Genomic DNA, 18,087 nt, shown 5'->3' on the forward strand with positions numbered 1-18,087 from the left:
TTGTTTACCTAATCAAGCCTGGGCAATGGCAGGCGCCCCTCCCCCAGACTCACTGCCGCCTTGCAGTTTGATCTCAGACTGCTGTGCTAGCAATCAGCAAGACTCCGTGGGCGTAGGACCCTCCGAGCCAGGTGCCGGATATAATCTCGTGGTGCGCCGTTTTTTTTAAGCCCGCCGGAAAAGCGCAGTATTCGGGTGGGAGTGACCCGATTTTCCCGGTGCTGTCCGTCACCCCTTTCTTTGACTCGGAAAGGGAACTCCCTGACCCCTTGCGCTTCCCGAGTGAGGCAATGCCTCGCCCTGCTTCAGCTCGCACACGGTGCGCACACCCACTGGCCTGCGCCCACTGTCTGGCACTCCCTAGTGAGATGAACCCGGTACCTCAGATGGAAATGCAGAAATCACCCGTCTTCTGCGTCGCTCACGGTGGGAGCTGTAGACCGGAGCTGTTCCTATTCAGCCATCTTGGCTCCTCCGCATTTGTCTTTATGGCGGTAAGATTCATATTCCCTTGGTTATATACCCAGTAATGGGATTGCTGGGTCTAATGGTAGTTCTGTTTTAAGTTCTTTGAGAAATCTCCAGACTGCTTTCCACAATGCCTGAACTAACTTGCAATCCCACCAGCAGTGTATAAGCATTCCCTTTTCTCTGTAACCTCACAAGCAAACCACCAAAAAATAACCTCTGTTATTTTTTGACTTTTTATTAATAGCCATTCTGACTGGCATGAGATTGTTTCTCATTGTGATTTTGATTTGCATTCCCTAATGATTCGTGATAGAGTATTTTTTCAAATGCTTGTTGGACTCCTGTATGTCTTCTTCCAAAAAGGGTCTGTTCAGTTCCTTGGCCATTTGCCATTTTAACGGGGTTGTTTGTGTTTTGTTTGTTGACTTACGTGAGTTCCTTACAGATTCTTGATATTAAGACTTTGTCAGATGGATAAGCCAACAAAGAAACATTTGCAAATGTTTTCTCCTATTCTTTAGATTTTTCATTTACTTTGTTGATAGTTTATTTTGCTGTGCGGAAATTCTTTATTTTAATTAGGTCCTAATAGTCAATTTTTAGTTTTGTTGCAATTGCTTTTGGAGTCTTTTTTATGGAGTCTTTGTATAGGCTGATGTCCAGAAAAGTGTTTTCCAGATTACCTTCTGGGATCATTACAGTTTTAGGTTTTACATTTAAGTCTTTAATCCATCTAGAGTGGATTTTTATATATGGTGAAATGTAAGAGTTCAATTTTAATCTTCTATATATGGCTAGCCTGTTATTACAGCAGCCTTTAGTGAATAAGGAGTCCTTTCTTCATTACTTGTTTTTGTCAGCTTTGTCGAAGACCAGATGGTCGTAGGTATGCAGCTTTATTTCTGGGTTTTTTAACCTGTTTTATTGGCCTATGTGTCTGTTTTTGCACACATATTGTACCTTTGTAGTATAGTGTGAAGTCAGGTAGTGTGATGTCTCAACTTTGTTGCCTTTATCTAGGATTGCTTTGGCTGTTCAGGCTCTTTTTTGGTTCCAAATGAATTTTAGATTTTTTTTTCTATTTCTGTGAAAAGTGTTATTGATTGATTGATTGTTGTTGTTGTTGTTGTTGAGACAGGGTCTCACTCTGCCACCCATGCTGGAGTGGAGTGGCATGAATATGGTTCACTGCAGCTTGAACTACTGGGCTCAAGTGATCCTTTTGCCTCAGGCTCCCAAGGATGCCCAGCTAATTTCTGTATATTTTGTAGAGATAGGGTTTTGCCATGTTGCCCAGGTTGGTCTCTAATTCCTGTGCTTGATAGTTTGATGGGAACAGCACTGAATCTGTACGTAGCTTTGGGCAGTATGTCCATTTTAACAATATTGATTCTTTCTTTCCATGAGCATGGAATGTTTTCCAATTTGTTTGCATCATTTGATTTCTTTCAGCAGTGTTTTATAATTCTCATTATAGCGATCTTTTACTTCCCTGGTTAGCTGTATTTTTAGTTTTTTTTTTTTTCTTTTTGTGGCAATTGCTAATGGGTTTGCATTCTTGATTTGACTGTCAGCTTAGATGTTTTTGGGATGTAGAAATGCTACTGATTTTTATATATTGATTTTGTATCCTGAGACTTTGCTAAAATTGTTTTGCATCTAGTAGTCTTTGAGCAGAGACTAAGGGGTTTTTAGGTACACTATTATATCTTCTGTGAAGAGAGATAGTTTGATTTTCTGTCTTCTTATTTGGGTGCCTTTTATTTCTTTCTCTTGACTGATTGCTCTGGCTAGGACTTTCAGTAGTATGTTGAACAGGAGTGGTGATAGTCGTTTTCCTTTTCTTCTTCCAGTTCTCAAAAGGAATACTTTTAGCTTTTGCTCATTCAGTATAATTTTGGCTGCGTGTTTGTCATAGATGGCCCTAATTATTTTGAAGTAAGTTTCTTTAATGCCTGATGTTGAAGTTTTTTTAACATGAAGTTGTTGTTGAGGGTTTTTTAACGTGAATTTATTGAGGGTTTTTAACATGAAGGAATGTTGAATTTTATCAAAAGCCTTATCTGTGCCTATTAAAATGATCATGTGGTTATTGTTTTTAGTTCTGTTTATGTGATGTATCACAGTTAGATTTGCACAGGTTAAACCAACTTTGCATGGCAGGAATAAAACCTACTTGGTCATGGTTGGATTAGCTTTTTGATGTGCTTCTAGATTTGGTTGGCTAGTGTTTTACTGAGGATTTTTGCATTTGTGTTCATCAGGGATACTAGAAGTTTTATCTTTTCATTTTGTCTTTGCCAGATTTTGGTATCAAGATGATGCTGGCCTTATAGAATGAGCTAGGGAGGAGTTCCTCCTCCTTGAATTTTTGGAATAGTATCAGTAGGATTGTGACTGGCTTTTCTTTTTGCCTCTGGTAGAATTCAGCTGTGACTCTGTCTGGTCCAGGGCTGTTTTCCCATTGGTAGGTTTTTAAATTACTGATTCATAGCGTTTTTATTTGTCCTACCCAGTGCCACCTTCATAAGTCTTGTTGCTTCTGTTTAAGGAAGGAGGCTCAGTTTGCTCCTGGACTCCACTAGCTAGAGAATCAGAGAATTGACTGCCTCTTTCTAGCAGACAACTGAAGATCAGCTCTATACCAACAACACGCAGTGGATAATTTGTAGTGTCATTACCTTCTGTGTGTGTGGGAGAGGAACTGGCTAAAATATAGGTCTTTGCATGGCCTTATCAACACTCACTAGGTAGAGGAATCAGAGTATTTCTGCCTGAAACTATTGCGGTTGAAGGTGAGAGAGAGAAGATGAGGTGTATAAATGTGTATCCATTTTATTTTTCCATTCGTGTTTGGCTGGAGTTAGAGTAAGCATTGCTAAGAAAGATTTTTGAGTTGTTAGGACACACTTTTGGGACTTTTAGCTAGGGAGAACACTGCTTTCTTGGATCTACTTTAGCTGCACCCGATGGCAGTTCCCAGTCGGAGGTTTCTGCAGCACTCTGACTAATACGGCATATAATAAAGATATACAGGAGACTCACTACCACATTGTTCCTCAGGTTCTAAATTTACCAGCCCATCCATTTACTTCATTTCACTATACACACTCTTCATAAGCTTGTTTGTTTTGCTGTGTCTAGAGTACTTGTTTGTAAGAGGAAGAACCTGGAAGGCATGGGATACTCCATCTTGTCCAGAATTGGAAGTCTGAGCTTTGTTCTTTTAATAGTTAGCTGCAGAGTTCTTCTTAGAGAGTTTACTTGGGAAATATGTTAAGATTGTTACAATAGAAAGAAAGGCCCTTAGCAAAAATATGACTGTGTATAAATCTGAAAAATAAAGGACAGTTACGATACTCTTCTTCTTAAAAAGTTAAAAAAGTATTCTTTGAAGGAGATAAGAAATAACAGAAGATATTAATATAAATGGAAGAGTATGTGGTACAGATATCCTAGGAAAATTCCCAAGCAGATGAATATTCTATGGACTTTAAAGAACACAGATGGACAATGTTAAATTTGAATTTAATGTCATGGATGTGAGGGCAAAACAAATTAATAACTTTAAAATGCAAAGGTGTCTTATGCAGTGTATTAGTGCATTTTCACACTGCTGATAAAGACATACCCAAAACTAGCTAATTTGTCAAGAAAAAAAGATTCGATGGACTCACAGTTCCACATGGCTGGGGAGGCCTTACAATCATGGAGGAAGGCAAGGAGGAGCAAAGTCACATCTTACATGGTGGCAGACAAAGAGAATGAGAGCCAAGCAATAAGGCAAACCACTTATAAAACCATCAGATCTTGTGAGGCTTATTCACTACCATGAGAACAGTATGGGGGAAACCACCCCCATGATTCAATTATCTCCCACCAGTTTCCTCCCACAACATGTGAGAATTATGGGAGTACAACTTGAGATGAGATTTGGGTTGGTACACAGTCACAACTTATCATTCCACCCCTGGCCACTCCAAAATCTCATGTCCTCACATTTCAAAACCAGTCATGCCTTCCCAAAAGTCCCACAAAGTCTTAACTCATTTCAGCATTAACTCAAAAGTCTATAGGTCAGAGTCTCATCTGAGACAAGGCAAGTTCCTTCTGCCAATGAGCCGGTAAAATCAAAAGCAAGTTTGTTACTTCCTAGATACGATGGGGCTACATGCATTGATTAAATATGCCCATTCCAAATAGGGGAAATTGGACAAAACAAAGGGGCTACAGATTCCATGTAATTCCAAAATCCAGAAAGGCAGTCAAATCATAAAGCTCCAAAATGATCTTCTTTGAGTCCATGTCTCACATCCAGGTCACACTGATGCAAGAGGTGGGTTCCCATGTTCTTGGGCAGCTCTGGCCCTGTGACTTTGCTGCAGGCTGCAGGTACAGCCTCCCACCTGGCTGCTCTCATGGGCTGACATTGAGTGTCTGCGGCTTTTCCAGGCACAGGATGCAAGCTGACAGTGGATCTATCATTCTGGGGTCTGGAGAATGGTGGCCCTCTTCTCACAGCTCCACTAATCAGTGCCCCAGTGGGGACACTGTGTAAGGGCATCAACTCCACATTTCCATTCTATACTTCCCTAGCAGAGGCTCTCCATGAGGGCCCCGCACGTACAGCAAACTTCTGCCTGGGCATCCAGGTTTTTTATACATCCTCTGAAATCTAGGCAGAGATTCTGAAACCTTAGTTCTTGACTTCTGTACACTTGCAGGCTCAACACCACGTGGAAGCTGCCAAGGCTTGGGGCTTGCACCCTCTGGAGCCATGACCTGAGCTGTACACTGGCCCCTTTAGCCACAGCTGAAGCAGCTGGGACATAGGGCACCAAGTCCCTAGGCTGCATACAGCAGGAGGGCCCTGGGCCCAGCCCACAAAAATATTTTGTCCTCTTTGACCCCTGGGCTTGTGATGGGAGGGGCTGCCCTGAAAGTCTCTGACATGCCCTGGAAACATTTTCCCCATTGTCTTGGCAATTAACATTTGTCTCCTCATTACTTAAGCAAATTACTGCAGCCAACTTGAATTTCTCCTCATAAAATGTTTTTTATCTATCACATCATCAAGCTGCAAATTTTCTGAAATTTTATACTGTTTTCCTTTTAAAACAGAATGGTTTTTAACAGCACCCAAGTCACATCTTGAATGCTTTGCTGCTTAGAAGTTTCTTCTGCCAGATACCCTAAATCATCTCCATCAAGTTCAAAGTTCCACAAATCTCTAGGACAGGAGCAAAATGCTGCCAGTCTCTTTGCTAAAACATAGCAAGAGTCACCTTTATTCCAGTTCCACTGAAATTCCTCATCTCCATCTGAGACCACCTCAGTTTGGATTTCATTGTCCATATCATTATCAGCACTTAGGTCAAAGCCATTCAACAAGTCTCTAGGAAGTTCCAAACTCTCCCACATTTTCGTGTCTTCTCCTGAGCCCTCCAAACTGTTCCAAACTCTGCCTTTTACACAGTTCCAAAGTTGCTTCCACATTTTCAGGTATCTTTACAGTAGCACTCCACTCCTGGTTCCAATTTATTGTATTAGTCTGTTTTCATGCTGCTGATAAAGACATACCCAAAAATGGGTACTTTGTAAAGAAAAATAGGTTTAATGGACTCACATTTCCATGTGGCTCAATCATGGCTGAAGGTGAAAGGCACATCTTACATGGTTGCAGGCAAGAGAGAATGAGAACCAAGTGAAAGGAGAAACCCCTTATAAAACCATCAGATTTTGTGAAACTTATTCACTATCATGAAAACAGTATGGGGAATATCATCCACATGATTCAGTGATTCCCCACCAGGTCCCTCCCATAACACATGGGAATTATGGGAGCTACAATTCAAAATGAGATTTTGGTGGGGACACAGCCAAGCCATATTATTTAGTGTTTAATCTATTTGTTTTGTGGAAATTATAAAAGGTATGAAATTATTTTCTAGATTGACATGGCAGAAAATACAAATAGTACATATGGAATAGCACAAGAGTCATAAGTTGGATTTATTAGAAACAAGATCTCTGAGATGGGCCTGACCATAGGACTCCAACTTCTTGTCTCTCTACCATCATCACTTCTGTATGTAATAAAATCTTAAGGAAGTTTAGAAACCATGAAAAGTCATAGAAAGCTAGGTTTTAATGTAAAACTCAAATACACACAAGGAAAATAAAGATATATGTATCTAACTAGATCACAGGTTTTATCCTTGTACATATATACAGAGGAAAATGTCTGACAAAATAGACATTGAACTCTTTCTTGAAAAGCAAAATACCTATGTTATTCAGAGAGGTATAAAGATGCATATATTAAAATTGCCTTCAGAAACATTAAAGAATAAGCTAAAATAGAATATTTTTGCAAATCATATATCTAATGGACAATTTTTATCCAGAATACATAAAGAAATCTTGCAACTCAAAAATAATGAGGAAACAATCCAATTCAAAAAATAGACAAGACATTTAAATAAGCTTTTCATCAAGAAAGACATACAAATTGTTATTAAGCATTATAGACTGTTTGCAACATCATTAGTCAATAGGAAATTAAAATTAAAATCACAATGATATCTTATTATAAAATAACCAGAAGGACCATGATATAAAAGATAGTCAATGCCAAGTATTATAAGGATTTCAAGAAACTGGAGCCCTCCTAAATTGCTGGTGCAAATAAAAATAGTACAACCTCTTTGCAAAAGTCCATCTGTTTCTTAAAAAGCTAAACATAAGCTTATCATATGACCAGCAATTTTTGTCCTAAAAATCTATCCAAGAGAATTGAAATGCTAGATACACTCTCCACTCAAAGCTTAATATGCCAATGTTCATAGAAGCATTGTTCATAATAGCTAAAAAGTAGAAACCCAACTGGTGAATGGATAAACAAATGTGATATATCCACGTAATGGAATACTATAAATAAATAATAAGGAATAAATTATACATCTGGAAGATGAATTGACTTCAAAGTCTTTATGAAGGAAGCAAGACACAAAATACTATGTATTATACGTCCTCATTTACATAAAATGTTCAGAACAAATTTACGTAAATAGAAATCATATCTATAGTAACCTGGGGATGGGGATGGACGTGAGGATTGGCTTTCAGCAGGTTCAATGGAAAATTTAAATTAGACCATGTTGGTTGTGCAACTCTATAAACTTATTAAATTGTACATAACTAAAATTTATTGAATTGTAAATAACTATGTGTGAATGTTTTGTTTAAATCATACCTCAATAAAGCTGTTAAAATACCTGAAAATAAATGTTAAAGAAAATTGGGCAAGAAAGCGACTCAAAGTTTTTTCTAAAACACTTTATGATATAATGCAATTACAATATGGCTCACTCTCTATGCAAATAAATTATAATATTGTAGCAAATATTGTAATCTGATAAAATTATTATCAGATAGAGAAATAAATGTTGCAATACTTAGCTTTATATGGGCAAGTACTGATCATTTCTGTGAATAGAAACACTTTAAAGACTCAGCCATGAATTTTTCAGTCATTATATTTTGAATATGATATGCCTAAAAGAAGAAAAATGTTGTATTTGGCAATACTTTTGCTGACATAATTACTTATGGAGTGATCACTTGCCAGAACTTTTAAAAATATAGAGAATGAATGATGGCTGCTAGCACATTCTCTGTTAGCATTTTTACAGGGTTATAATATATAATGTTATTTTCAGGAACCAAGCTTCAGAAATAGTTATTACTGGTTTATGTTACAATCAGCTGTAAGAAACATCATACTGTTAAAATAATTTAATGATTCATCATTTGCACCAACATATTCATGATCACTTTTTGTTGTTCCAGGTTTTGTATTGTTTTTATAGAGCTGCCCTCACATGCTTCAGCAACATTAGATGGTAAGTATGACTTGTAGAAAAATTATATGAAGTTGGTAATATAATTGTAATTTTTATAATAGTGTGAAATATGATGAACACCTAGCATTTACTTTATTTTCCTCCTGAATACATAGAAAGAACATATTTCCTAAGTCCAGCTGCATCTAGTTCTGGCCAAAAAATTGCGAGAAAAAAGTAATGTAAACCAGCTCTAGGTCTCATTTATAAATATATTCCATAAAGAATCCTGCCCTATGCCTTTTCCTTCTGGTATAGTCTTGGAGTAGAATGTAAAAGATGGTCGTAATTCCAGATTGAAAGAAACTGTACCCCTTAGTGATTTCATAAAGACCCTCTACCATAACTTCCAATCTCATTAGACTATGTAATGATTAGTAGTAAAATGTATTATGTTAAGCCATTGAGATTGACAAGGCAGATTTTCTATTACCTTGTCTGCAGAATTCTAACATATTATTAACTTCAACTTATAATAAAATATTATATTGGAAATGCCTGCATATGACCGTATTTCTGGCTAATAAGTTTACAATTCCTCTTTAGAACCTTTAAAATGATATTAATGTTGTCAAATATTATATAAATACACATACACATTCAAGATTTATTTTGGAGTGTTGAGCACTAGTTATGTGCTAGATGTTGTCCTATATACTTTATATGCATTAATTTGTATAATCCCATCAGCAATCCAGTGAGGTTGGTGCTGTTCTTAACATCATTTTATAAATGAGGAACTTCCATACTAATATTAGACTATATTTCTAGTCAGTGGAATGGCTGAGACTCAAGCACAGGTAGTCTGATTTGAAAGCATGAGCTCTTAATTACTAGGAAAACCAGAAGGGACATAAATGCGTACATGAAACTAGCTTTAAACATTTCATTCTTTTATAATTCAAGTATGTATATGATCATCTTACAGTCTTCTAAATAGATACAGCCATACACATTTTCTAGTATCAATAAAATTAGTAATAGCCTATGGTAGTAAAAAATCACATAATTAACATAAGAAAATACTTGAATATCATATGCACAGCTTTTAAGTGTTTTCAAGGTTAACATTAGCACAGTACCACTATAAATAATTACACATTTACAGATCAATTAATAGAGGCAGGATGAGATGTGGTAACTTGTTGGCACAATAAGTGCAGATCCAGTTGGTGTGACTCCTTAGTCACTATGGAATCCAGTTGGTGTGACTCCATAGTCTCTACAATATTCTCTCTTCCCTGGTTAATTCAGTGTTTCTCATCATCAAGTAGGAAACACAATTGTGACTAAAATGACAATTATGCAAACAAAACTTTTTGAAAGAGAATTCTATTTTGTGCAGTAGATAAAAATCTGCCTGTGTTTTACACATCGGTTGTTTATCTTTAAGCCAAAATGGGAAACAACAGGCTTCCTCAAATGACATTCACAATTCCTTTATTAATCAAAATAGCTATCATAGGTAAAAATGCCATCTAAAATCCTTAACCAAAAAACAAAATAACTTTAGTATTTTAAATGCTATACACCTTTAAAATAGTTTTAAATTAGAAACTAAACTTTCCTTTACTAGCTAACTTGCTGACTATGTAGGAAATTCCTAATGCATGTATCAGACAACTTACTACATGTTGCCATTTGAGGACTGACAGGACTTTTGAGTCCCCAAATACATTCTCATTGACTTAACTCAATGCCTAAATGACAGGTTTAATGCCTTAATGTTGACAGTTAAAATTCATGTATGCTTTCTGGAAATGATAACACTATAAGCTATTTTCAGCCACTTATCGATTAAATTATTAATACAGGTATTATATTATTTATAAAAGGAAATAGGATCTTTACAATATAATAGATAGAACTTACTCTTCCTTTTATCATGATGTGTCTTTTATCTTTCACATCTACCAATATAGATGCCCACAAAACAATAATAAATAGTTGCTTTTGCAGAACTTATATAGAGTAAGTCACTTACAATAAAGCCAGAATATATCGGAAGCATGTAAGAAAGGCATGTAAAAATAGCTGAAGCACCTGTAAGAAAGGCAGACTCAGAATAAATACCACAGTAGGCAGCTCCATGGCAGATGAAGAAACAGCAGGAAGAAACTGATTGGAGCCACATATTTCAGAGCAGGGAGTAATACCAGAGGTGAAGATTAAGCTAACTTGAGAAGAGAAATGGGCATAATAATAAACCGTATTTATATTCCAATTTTGTTTAGGAATGATCTTCATGGGGTCATTCTAATGAATTTCAGAAATATAAATACCACTTGCATCATCAATAATAATACAGAAATTTTAATATAACATTTAGCAAGTATTCAAAGAACAGGCATGTTCAATCAAGCAAAACGTTTTCATTTTCTCCATTAGAATTAAAAAAGAAAAGCAACTTCACAATTCATTTTGTCAGGGTAGTGAAACCTTGAACAGAAAATGGCAGAGTTGCTTTAAAAAAAAAAAAAAAGAAAGAAAAGAAAATCATAGGTCAATCTCAGCAATGAGCATAGATTTAAAATTCTGATACAAAGTGTTTGCACAAAAAAGAAAGCACCTAGCACATTGGAAATTAGATGCAACTTATTTTAAAGTTAATTAAGGAAATAAGTAGCATTTCAGACCAGTGAGGAGAACTGAAGAGTACAAAGATATAGCGCTGGGAAAATTGATTACTTATACGTTTACAAAAGAAATTTGATCCCTTCCTGACATCTTACATAAATTCAATTCCACATTGATTAAAGACTTAAACCACTTAATTGTGGTTGGAAGGTAATTTCTAAACAAGACATAAAATAAACCCAAAAACCATAAAGTAGAAGATTTCTTTGTTCAACTACATTAATATGGAAAATAATAAATATGAACATTACAAAGATATATTTACAATTCCCAACTCTCCTAAGATGGGTATTTTAATGTAATTATTTTAAAGTAATAAAAATAACAGATTCAATAGGATAATGGACAAAAACATGATCTGTTATTTCATACAAAAAGCACAATGTTATAAAAATATATGATAAAAATAACTTAACTAGAAATTGAGATAAAATAACACGAGATAAATTTTTATCCCCACTCAACTGGAAAAAATGAAAAAAAAAGATAATTCAAAGTGTTAGTGAAATATGATTTTCTTTCACACGTAGCCACACTTTCAATTGGTAAGCATATGTAGGAATACAATTTTTTTCTTACTAAATGTATTTGAAAATGCACACATCCAGTAATCTGGGAATTCCAGTCATAGAATATTAATATAGAAAATCTTTCTTATCTGATCCAGGAGATATTTACATGATTGTTCCTAGCAACATTGTAACAATAATAAATGTTAACACAACCCAAATCTTCATCAACAATAAAATAGGTAAGTAAATTGTTCAAAAACTAAAGATAATCTCACATAGTAGTGGAAATTAGGGAACTACATACATCTCAAAATATTAATATGGAGTAATTAAGTGAATCACAAAAAGTCTCTTTACAATATGATTTCGTTTACATATGCATGAAAACTCATGAAAATTATTTTTTATTTTGCATAAATGTATAGGGTACAAGTGCAATTTTCTTACATGCAAATATCGCAGATAGTGGTCAAGTCAGGTCCTTTAGGGTTTCCATCTCCCAAATAATGTACTTTGTGCCCATAAAGTAATTTTTATGATTCATGCCCTCTCACTTTCTCACCCTTTTGAAATCTCCATTTTCTGTCATTCCATTCTCTGTATCTATGTGTGGATAAATGTAATGAAGAACATCAGCTAGGATTTGTGTTAAACTAATAGAAATTTTATATTAACTCAAATAATTTAGAATCTTACTTTTTAACTATAGCCTGGAGATTGTTAATCCAGGCATAGCAGAGAGGTTTCACTAAAATTATTTTTTATGCTGGTTCATACTTAGCATTGTCATTTATATTCAAGTTCAAAAAGTGAATATTGAAGATCAGGAATTAAGAACACATTCCAGACAGTAATAAGGAGAAGAAGTTAAAAAAATAGAAAAGGGGTTCTCCTAAGAATCCTACTCAGTGGCTTTCTCTTAGATCTTTCATCTCAGAAACCACCATTGTCAGCTGGGCCTAGTGGCTCATGCCTGTAATCCCAGCGCTTTGGGAGGCCAAAGCCGGTGGATCACCTGTGGTCGGAAGCTGGCGATCAGCCTGGCTAACATGGTGAAACCCTGTCTCTACTAAAAATACAAAATTAGCTGGGCATGGTGGTGCGTGCCTGTAATTTCAGCTACTTGGGAGGCTGAGGCAGGATAATCGCTTGAACCTGGGAGGCAGAGGTTACAGTGAGCCAGAATCGTACCACTGCACTCCAGCCTGGGTGACAGAGTGAGACTCTGTCTCCAAGAAAACAAACAAACAAACAAACAAAAAAACACAAAGAAACCACCACTGTCTTCAGATGAAGCTAGATCAGTATTTTAGCTGGGTATACTGCTACCTCAAATAAAATCAGGGCTCTCTGCTAGGGGTAAAGAGTGAAGGGAAGTATATGAGGTAAGCAGCCATCTTCTCCTCATACAGCAAAATGACAAGGGCATGCAAGAGGAAAGTTAATAGAAAAATAGAGGATCTTTGGAGACTGGGAAAAGGGATGCTTTGTATTTGGAATACATACGGTTTTACAAATCCATTGGTATTATTACATATCTTAAGCTTGGTGCTAGGTACATGGATGCTCATTTTTAGCATGAGGTTTAGCACAAGTTTACCAATACAACAAACCTGCACATGTGCCCCTGAACCTAAAATGAAAGTTTAAGTGGAAAGAACTAAAAACAAAATGAAACACATGAAAAAATGTTCCCAATTAATGTTTCAATTTCAATGTGAGAAATGTGAAACTTCCTTTTTTTTTTTTTTCTCTGCTACCAAAAATAGTGCTATACTTCCACTAAGACTTTGACTATGTTCTAGCAACAGAGCCCAAGTATGTAGTCCTGACCATGGCAGAGTTATATGGAACAGTTACACTGTCAGTTTCTTAATGTACACTTTATGTTCCTTATGCAAAAATAATAACCTATTTGTCTTTTATTAGCCATAATCTCTTTCTATTTTTAGAAGATAGCAAAACGACTTGCTCATCTCAAATTAGCAGAAAATTGTTTTACATATTTTCTTCAAAGAAACAAGAACGAAAACAAACTTAGCTGTAAATTATCTCCCATGAGCTGTCTTCATTTATTCAAAGGGTAGAGAAGGAAATGACAGTGAGAAAGCTAGCATGTATGAAGCATTTATTATGTGCCAGCCACTGTGTTAGGTAATTAGTATTCAAAGTGGTTCCTTTCAGGGTCGCCACATCTCATATAACAGTGCTCCAGACAAATTCTACAATATCACATACTGTGGATTAAAAGAGTGAGCTTCATAAACTTTTTTTTGTGCTAAGAACTCTTAAAATCTGCTCTCAGCATTTTTCAAGAATATAATATATTGTTATTAACTATAGTCTCTGTTGTACAATAGATCTCTTGAACTTATTCCTCTTAAAAGAAACAATAGGCTTCACAGGATCAAGAGAAGAGGGCTTTCAGATTCCCAGTCTGGGCTTTGTCCCCACATAGAGGTGGGCTGGAGCTCAGGCCCCCTAATTGATATGTGGTGTGTTTATTCATTCCCTAGACGTACTCTGTCTCTTCCTCTTGTTCTGTCTTCCTGTAGGATAAGCGTGATAAAGCATACTGTCTGAGGAGGGGTAAGTAGGCTTCTGGGACCCAGATAATCTGGATTCAGTGCTGTAGGTTTAGAGGAGTTGTGTGAGAAAATCAACTGCCTAGTACCAGTGGATCATGGTAACTGTATTATTATATTTAAAACCTTGCATTATACTTGAGAAATCTGAGTTCATGTCCAAGGTCACACATGTAGCACATGTCACAGTCATACTTATGATTCCAAAGCCCATAGTGTTATACCAGGCTATACTATTTTTCAATCTGAATATAATTGAGACAACTACAGTGCTCCATCAAATTCTATTTACTCTAAATTATTTTCATTTTTTTCCAGAATTCGAGTATTTTTTTGAACAGTGTTTTATTCACACATACACATACCCACATCTCTCTCTCTATATATATATATGACTCTAATACATATTTTACATATATACAACCTGTTGTGATAGATAATATTGTGTTACAGTATCTGTTATAAGACTCATTACTTAGGCAAAGTTTTTTTATGACAGTTATACTATAAAGTATATAAAATGAATAAATAAAACAAGTAATTTCAAACAAGTCAGAAAGAATGCAGAAAGTAAGCATTATATAATTTTTACAATGTGAATATTATAGATAACTTAATAAAAGCTATATTATAATGTTTCAATTTCTAAATTTCAATTTGTTGTCCTACCTAATAAAATGATAATATGAATAAAAAACTCCAAAGATTAGCTATGCCATAATCAAGAGGAGAAAATTTAAGAAATTACAATCAAGAGTTTACTGTTAAAAGAAACATCAGTAAAATTGATTTTGAAGTATGCTGATTTGATAAATTTAGCAATACTTAGAGAATGAGCTACTCTGAAACTATTTGACCAAGTTGGGTAATAATCTGTTAACAGGTCAACATAAAAGATTAATGTACCTTTCAAAACTGTTAGTTTTTCTTTATCTTATCATAATATATTTAACTGGTAAACTTCGTCAGTCACCTTGCGAATACATGACTTTCAATGGAAAGAAACTGCTATGATATAATGCATATAAATCATAATAAAATTTTTGAAACAAATTAATACAAATTTAAATAATCTGTCCTACATATTATTGTAGTTATGTTCACTAGTCCAAAGGGTATGTTTAAGCACAGAAATAAATTTAAATAAGAAAAATATATTTATCTTACTACCAGGCCATATCACAGAACTGTAAAATTAAACATTAGGTTGAGACCACCTGATTATTGTTACTTATACTTAGGAAAAATTCAGATTCCAGACAAAAGAAATTATTTATCATCTCATCTTACTTATTAAAACTATCTTGATATTCAATGATGGATGACAGAGAAAATTCAAATCTGATAGTCTTGAAACATCATGCAATTATTAATTTTACATTCCTTACTAAGATTTCTTTTACAATATTTTAATAAATACTGATTTATCAGTATGAATTTCACTGCAAGTTTGCACTTCAGGAGAACTGCTCACTCTGTGTAAATCTATTTCACTTTATACAGTAGATATGTAAAGTTGAAACAAAATCAAATATTTGCAATAACTTTGTCTATCGTGTTAACTACCAAGGGACTTTCATTCCTTTAAAGGATGTGAGGCGTCAGGAAGTCAATGAACCATGGTCTTTAGAAGGGCCAAATTTAAGCAAGAAAGTATTGTCTTCTGTCTTTTGGCCATACCACAAAAGTTCCTATGAAATAGATTATAGTTAAAGGAACTGTAGCCTAATTCTTCTCATAAAAATTGTTTATTTATAAAAGATATAACATACATTATACTACCAAAAGTTTCTGTAGGTTACCAGAAAATTTTGAACCACACCTTTATTTATCCCTATTTCCAAAGATAATATACATTTAGTTTCTTTGAGTTTCAAAAGCATCCTTCTCTCTTAGAAGAGGCCTTTTGTTTCTGTGTCCTAGATTTTATCTATCAAGGTCCCAAAACTTACAAAGGTCCTAGTGATCCTTTGGGAGAAGACATTTATTTATTATAGTCTGTGTGGAATATATATGTATGTGTGTGTGTATATATATATGATATATATATGTGTATATATGACAATTTATCCTTGAAACTACTCAATGTATTCACTCACCAAAATTGCATTGGCATACTTCACCTGACGTTGTATGTTTTTACTCTACTAGGAGAGTAAAATAGAGAAGTATTTTTTTCCTCTCCTAATCTAAGAATTCTGTACCATTAACTTCAAGTTACCTCTAAGTGCTTCTTTAAAAGTCTAATATATTTCACAATTTTTTCTCCTGAATTCATCACCTCTTTTTCTCTATCTTCAAACCTGGAATAATTCTTTCCCCATCATTAACCATGAATGAAGACCTTGCTTCTTGTACCACTGCAAATATTAGAGGCAATCAAAGGGAACCTGTATAAATTCCCCCCTACCGTGTACATCCTGTCACTGCTTCTGGCTTTTGTGCCCATATGTTCTGCTTTTATTTGTCCTGTTACTAAGGATTTAACATGTGTTTAGATCTTAAGTCAACTTTTCCTCTTGCTCACTAGATCCCATCCCTTCTTTCCCACTCAAAGACATAAGTCTCAGTAATTTTTTCCATCTACATTATGAATTCTTACCTCTTTATTGGATAGTACCCTCAAGCTTACTAACGTGCTGTAGTTTTTCTCATCTTAACAATTTACATCTCTTCCTAGAACCTCTCCCCAAAGTTCAAAATGCATGTACTTAATAGCTTAGTCTTCTACATGAGTGTGCATTTTAAACTTGACATGTTCAAAACCTAAATCCTATTGCCTTTTTAGAAATGTAAATTCTTGCAGCCTTCTCCATCTTTTTGCTCTAGATGCTCAGAAAATATAATTGTGTATTTTAAAATACTCAGAATGTAACCATTTTTACTACTTTATCTGATAACATGTACAGTGGCACCACCATCTTTTCTTAGCTGATTTATTGTATTTGGCTTCTAACAGGTTTATCTGCTTCTAGTTTTGCTCCTTAAAATTTATTACCAAAGCAATAGTCAGAGGAATCATTTAATACAATGTCAAGATGCCATTCCTCTTCTCTCAAAGCCTCCCATTGCTTTCTCTCCAGCTCATAATACAAGACTAAGGCTTCTTATGACTTAGTCTGGCTCCTCCATTCCTCCCTGACTGTGTCTGCCACCCTACTCTTTTTGCTCATTCTGCTCCAGATGCTCTGACAGCCTTACTGTTTCTAGAAAAAGCCAATCATGCTCCCGTTTTATGCCTTTTACAGTTATTATTCTTTCTACTTCAACCATTTTCCCTCATGTAATGTACATTCCGTTCTATTATTCTTTCAAGTCTCTATTCAAATTTCACTTTATTTGGGTCTCCCCTGACCACCATACAGAACATACACACTTTCCAAACTGTTCATCCTGTTTATATTATCTATATTTCTCCAAATAATTTGTTCATTTCCTATTGTCCTACACAATATATAGCTCCATTAATGCAGATGCTTTCCCTTTGTTGGTTCCTGATGTATTTCAAGGGGCTAGACCGGTGCTTGGCACATAATAGATTCTCAACATGCATTGCTGAATGGATTGATAAAATACTGTTGGGCTATTTCAGATTTGCTGTTTCTTACTTATATAATTCCAAGGATTTAAATAGTCATAACTTTCTGGGCTTATAGGCTTATTTCTAGGTTGAAACAAGAAAATCATTAAGCCCAGTGAAACTAGTGAATGTGCTTATAAGATCTTTCAGACACAAAGTACACTTTGCTTTTAGTACTTATCTTGTTCCAATCGGTAACATTTATAGACTATAGGAACTAATAGTAGAAATTTTATACCACATTCAGAAAGAAGAAAAATGAGAGCAATGAAAATAGGCTCATTACAGGATAAATGATGATGGAGAAGAGAGGTAACCACCCCGTAATGGAAAAAGCAAATAAATTCCCAGCAGTCTGAGTTTCACGGGATAGAGAATGGAAAACTTGATAGTTATTA

The 18,087-nt window shown here is 35.2% G+C and overlaps 1 long non-coding RNA gene across 1 annotated transcript in view; it reads left to right on the plus strand.

Moving 5' to 3' along the window:
• Positions 1 to 252: 252 nt before the first annotated feature.
• Positions 253 to 18,087, plus strand: part of LOC104002019 (uncharacterized) — a 69,176-nt gene continuing 51,341 nt past the window's right edge. The window contains exons 1-2 of the long non-coding RNA XR_674042.5: positions 253 to 494; positions 8,323 to 8,375. This is a non-coding gene — a long non-coding RNA (uncharacterized LOC104002019). The remainder of the gene's footprint in view (positions 495 to 8,322; positions 8,376 to 18,087) is intronic.

Source organism: Pan troglodytes, chromosome 15 (genome assembly GCF_028858775.2).
Source record: "Pan troglodytes isolate AG18354 chromosome 15, NHGRI_mPanTro3-v2.0_pri, whole genome shotgun sequence".
Taxonomy (NCBI): Eukaryota; Metazoa; Chordata; class Mammalia; order Primates; family Hominidae; genus Pan; species Pan troglodytes.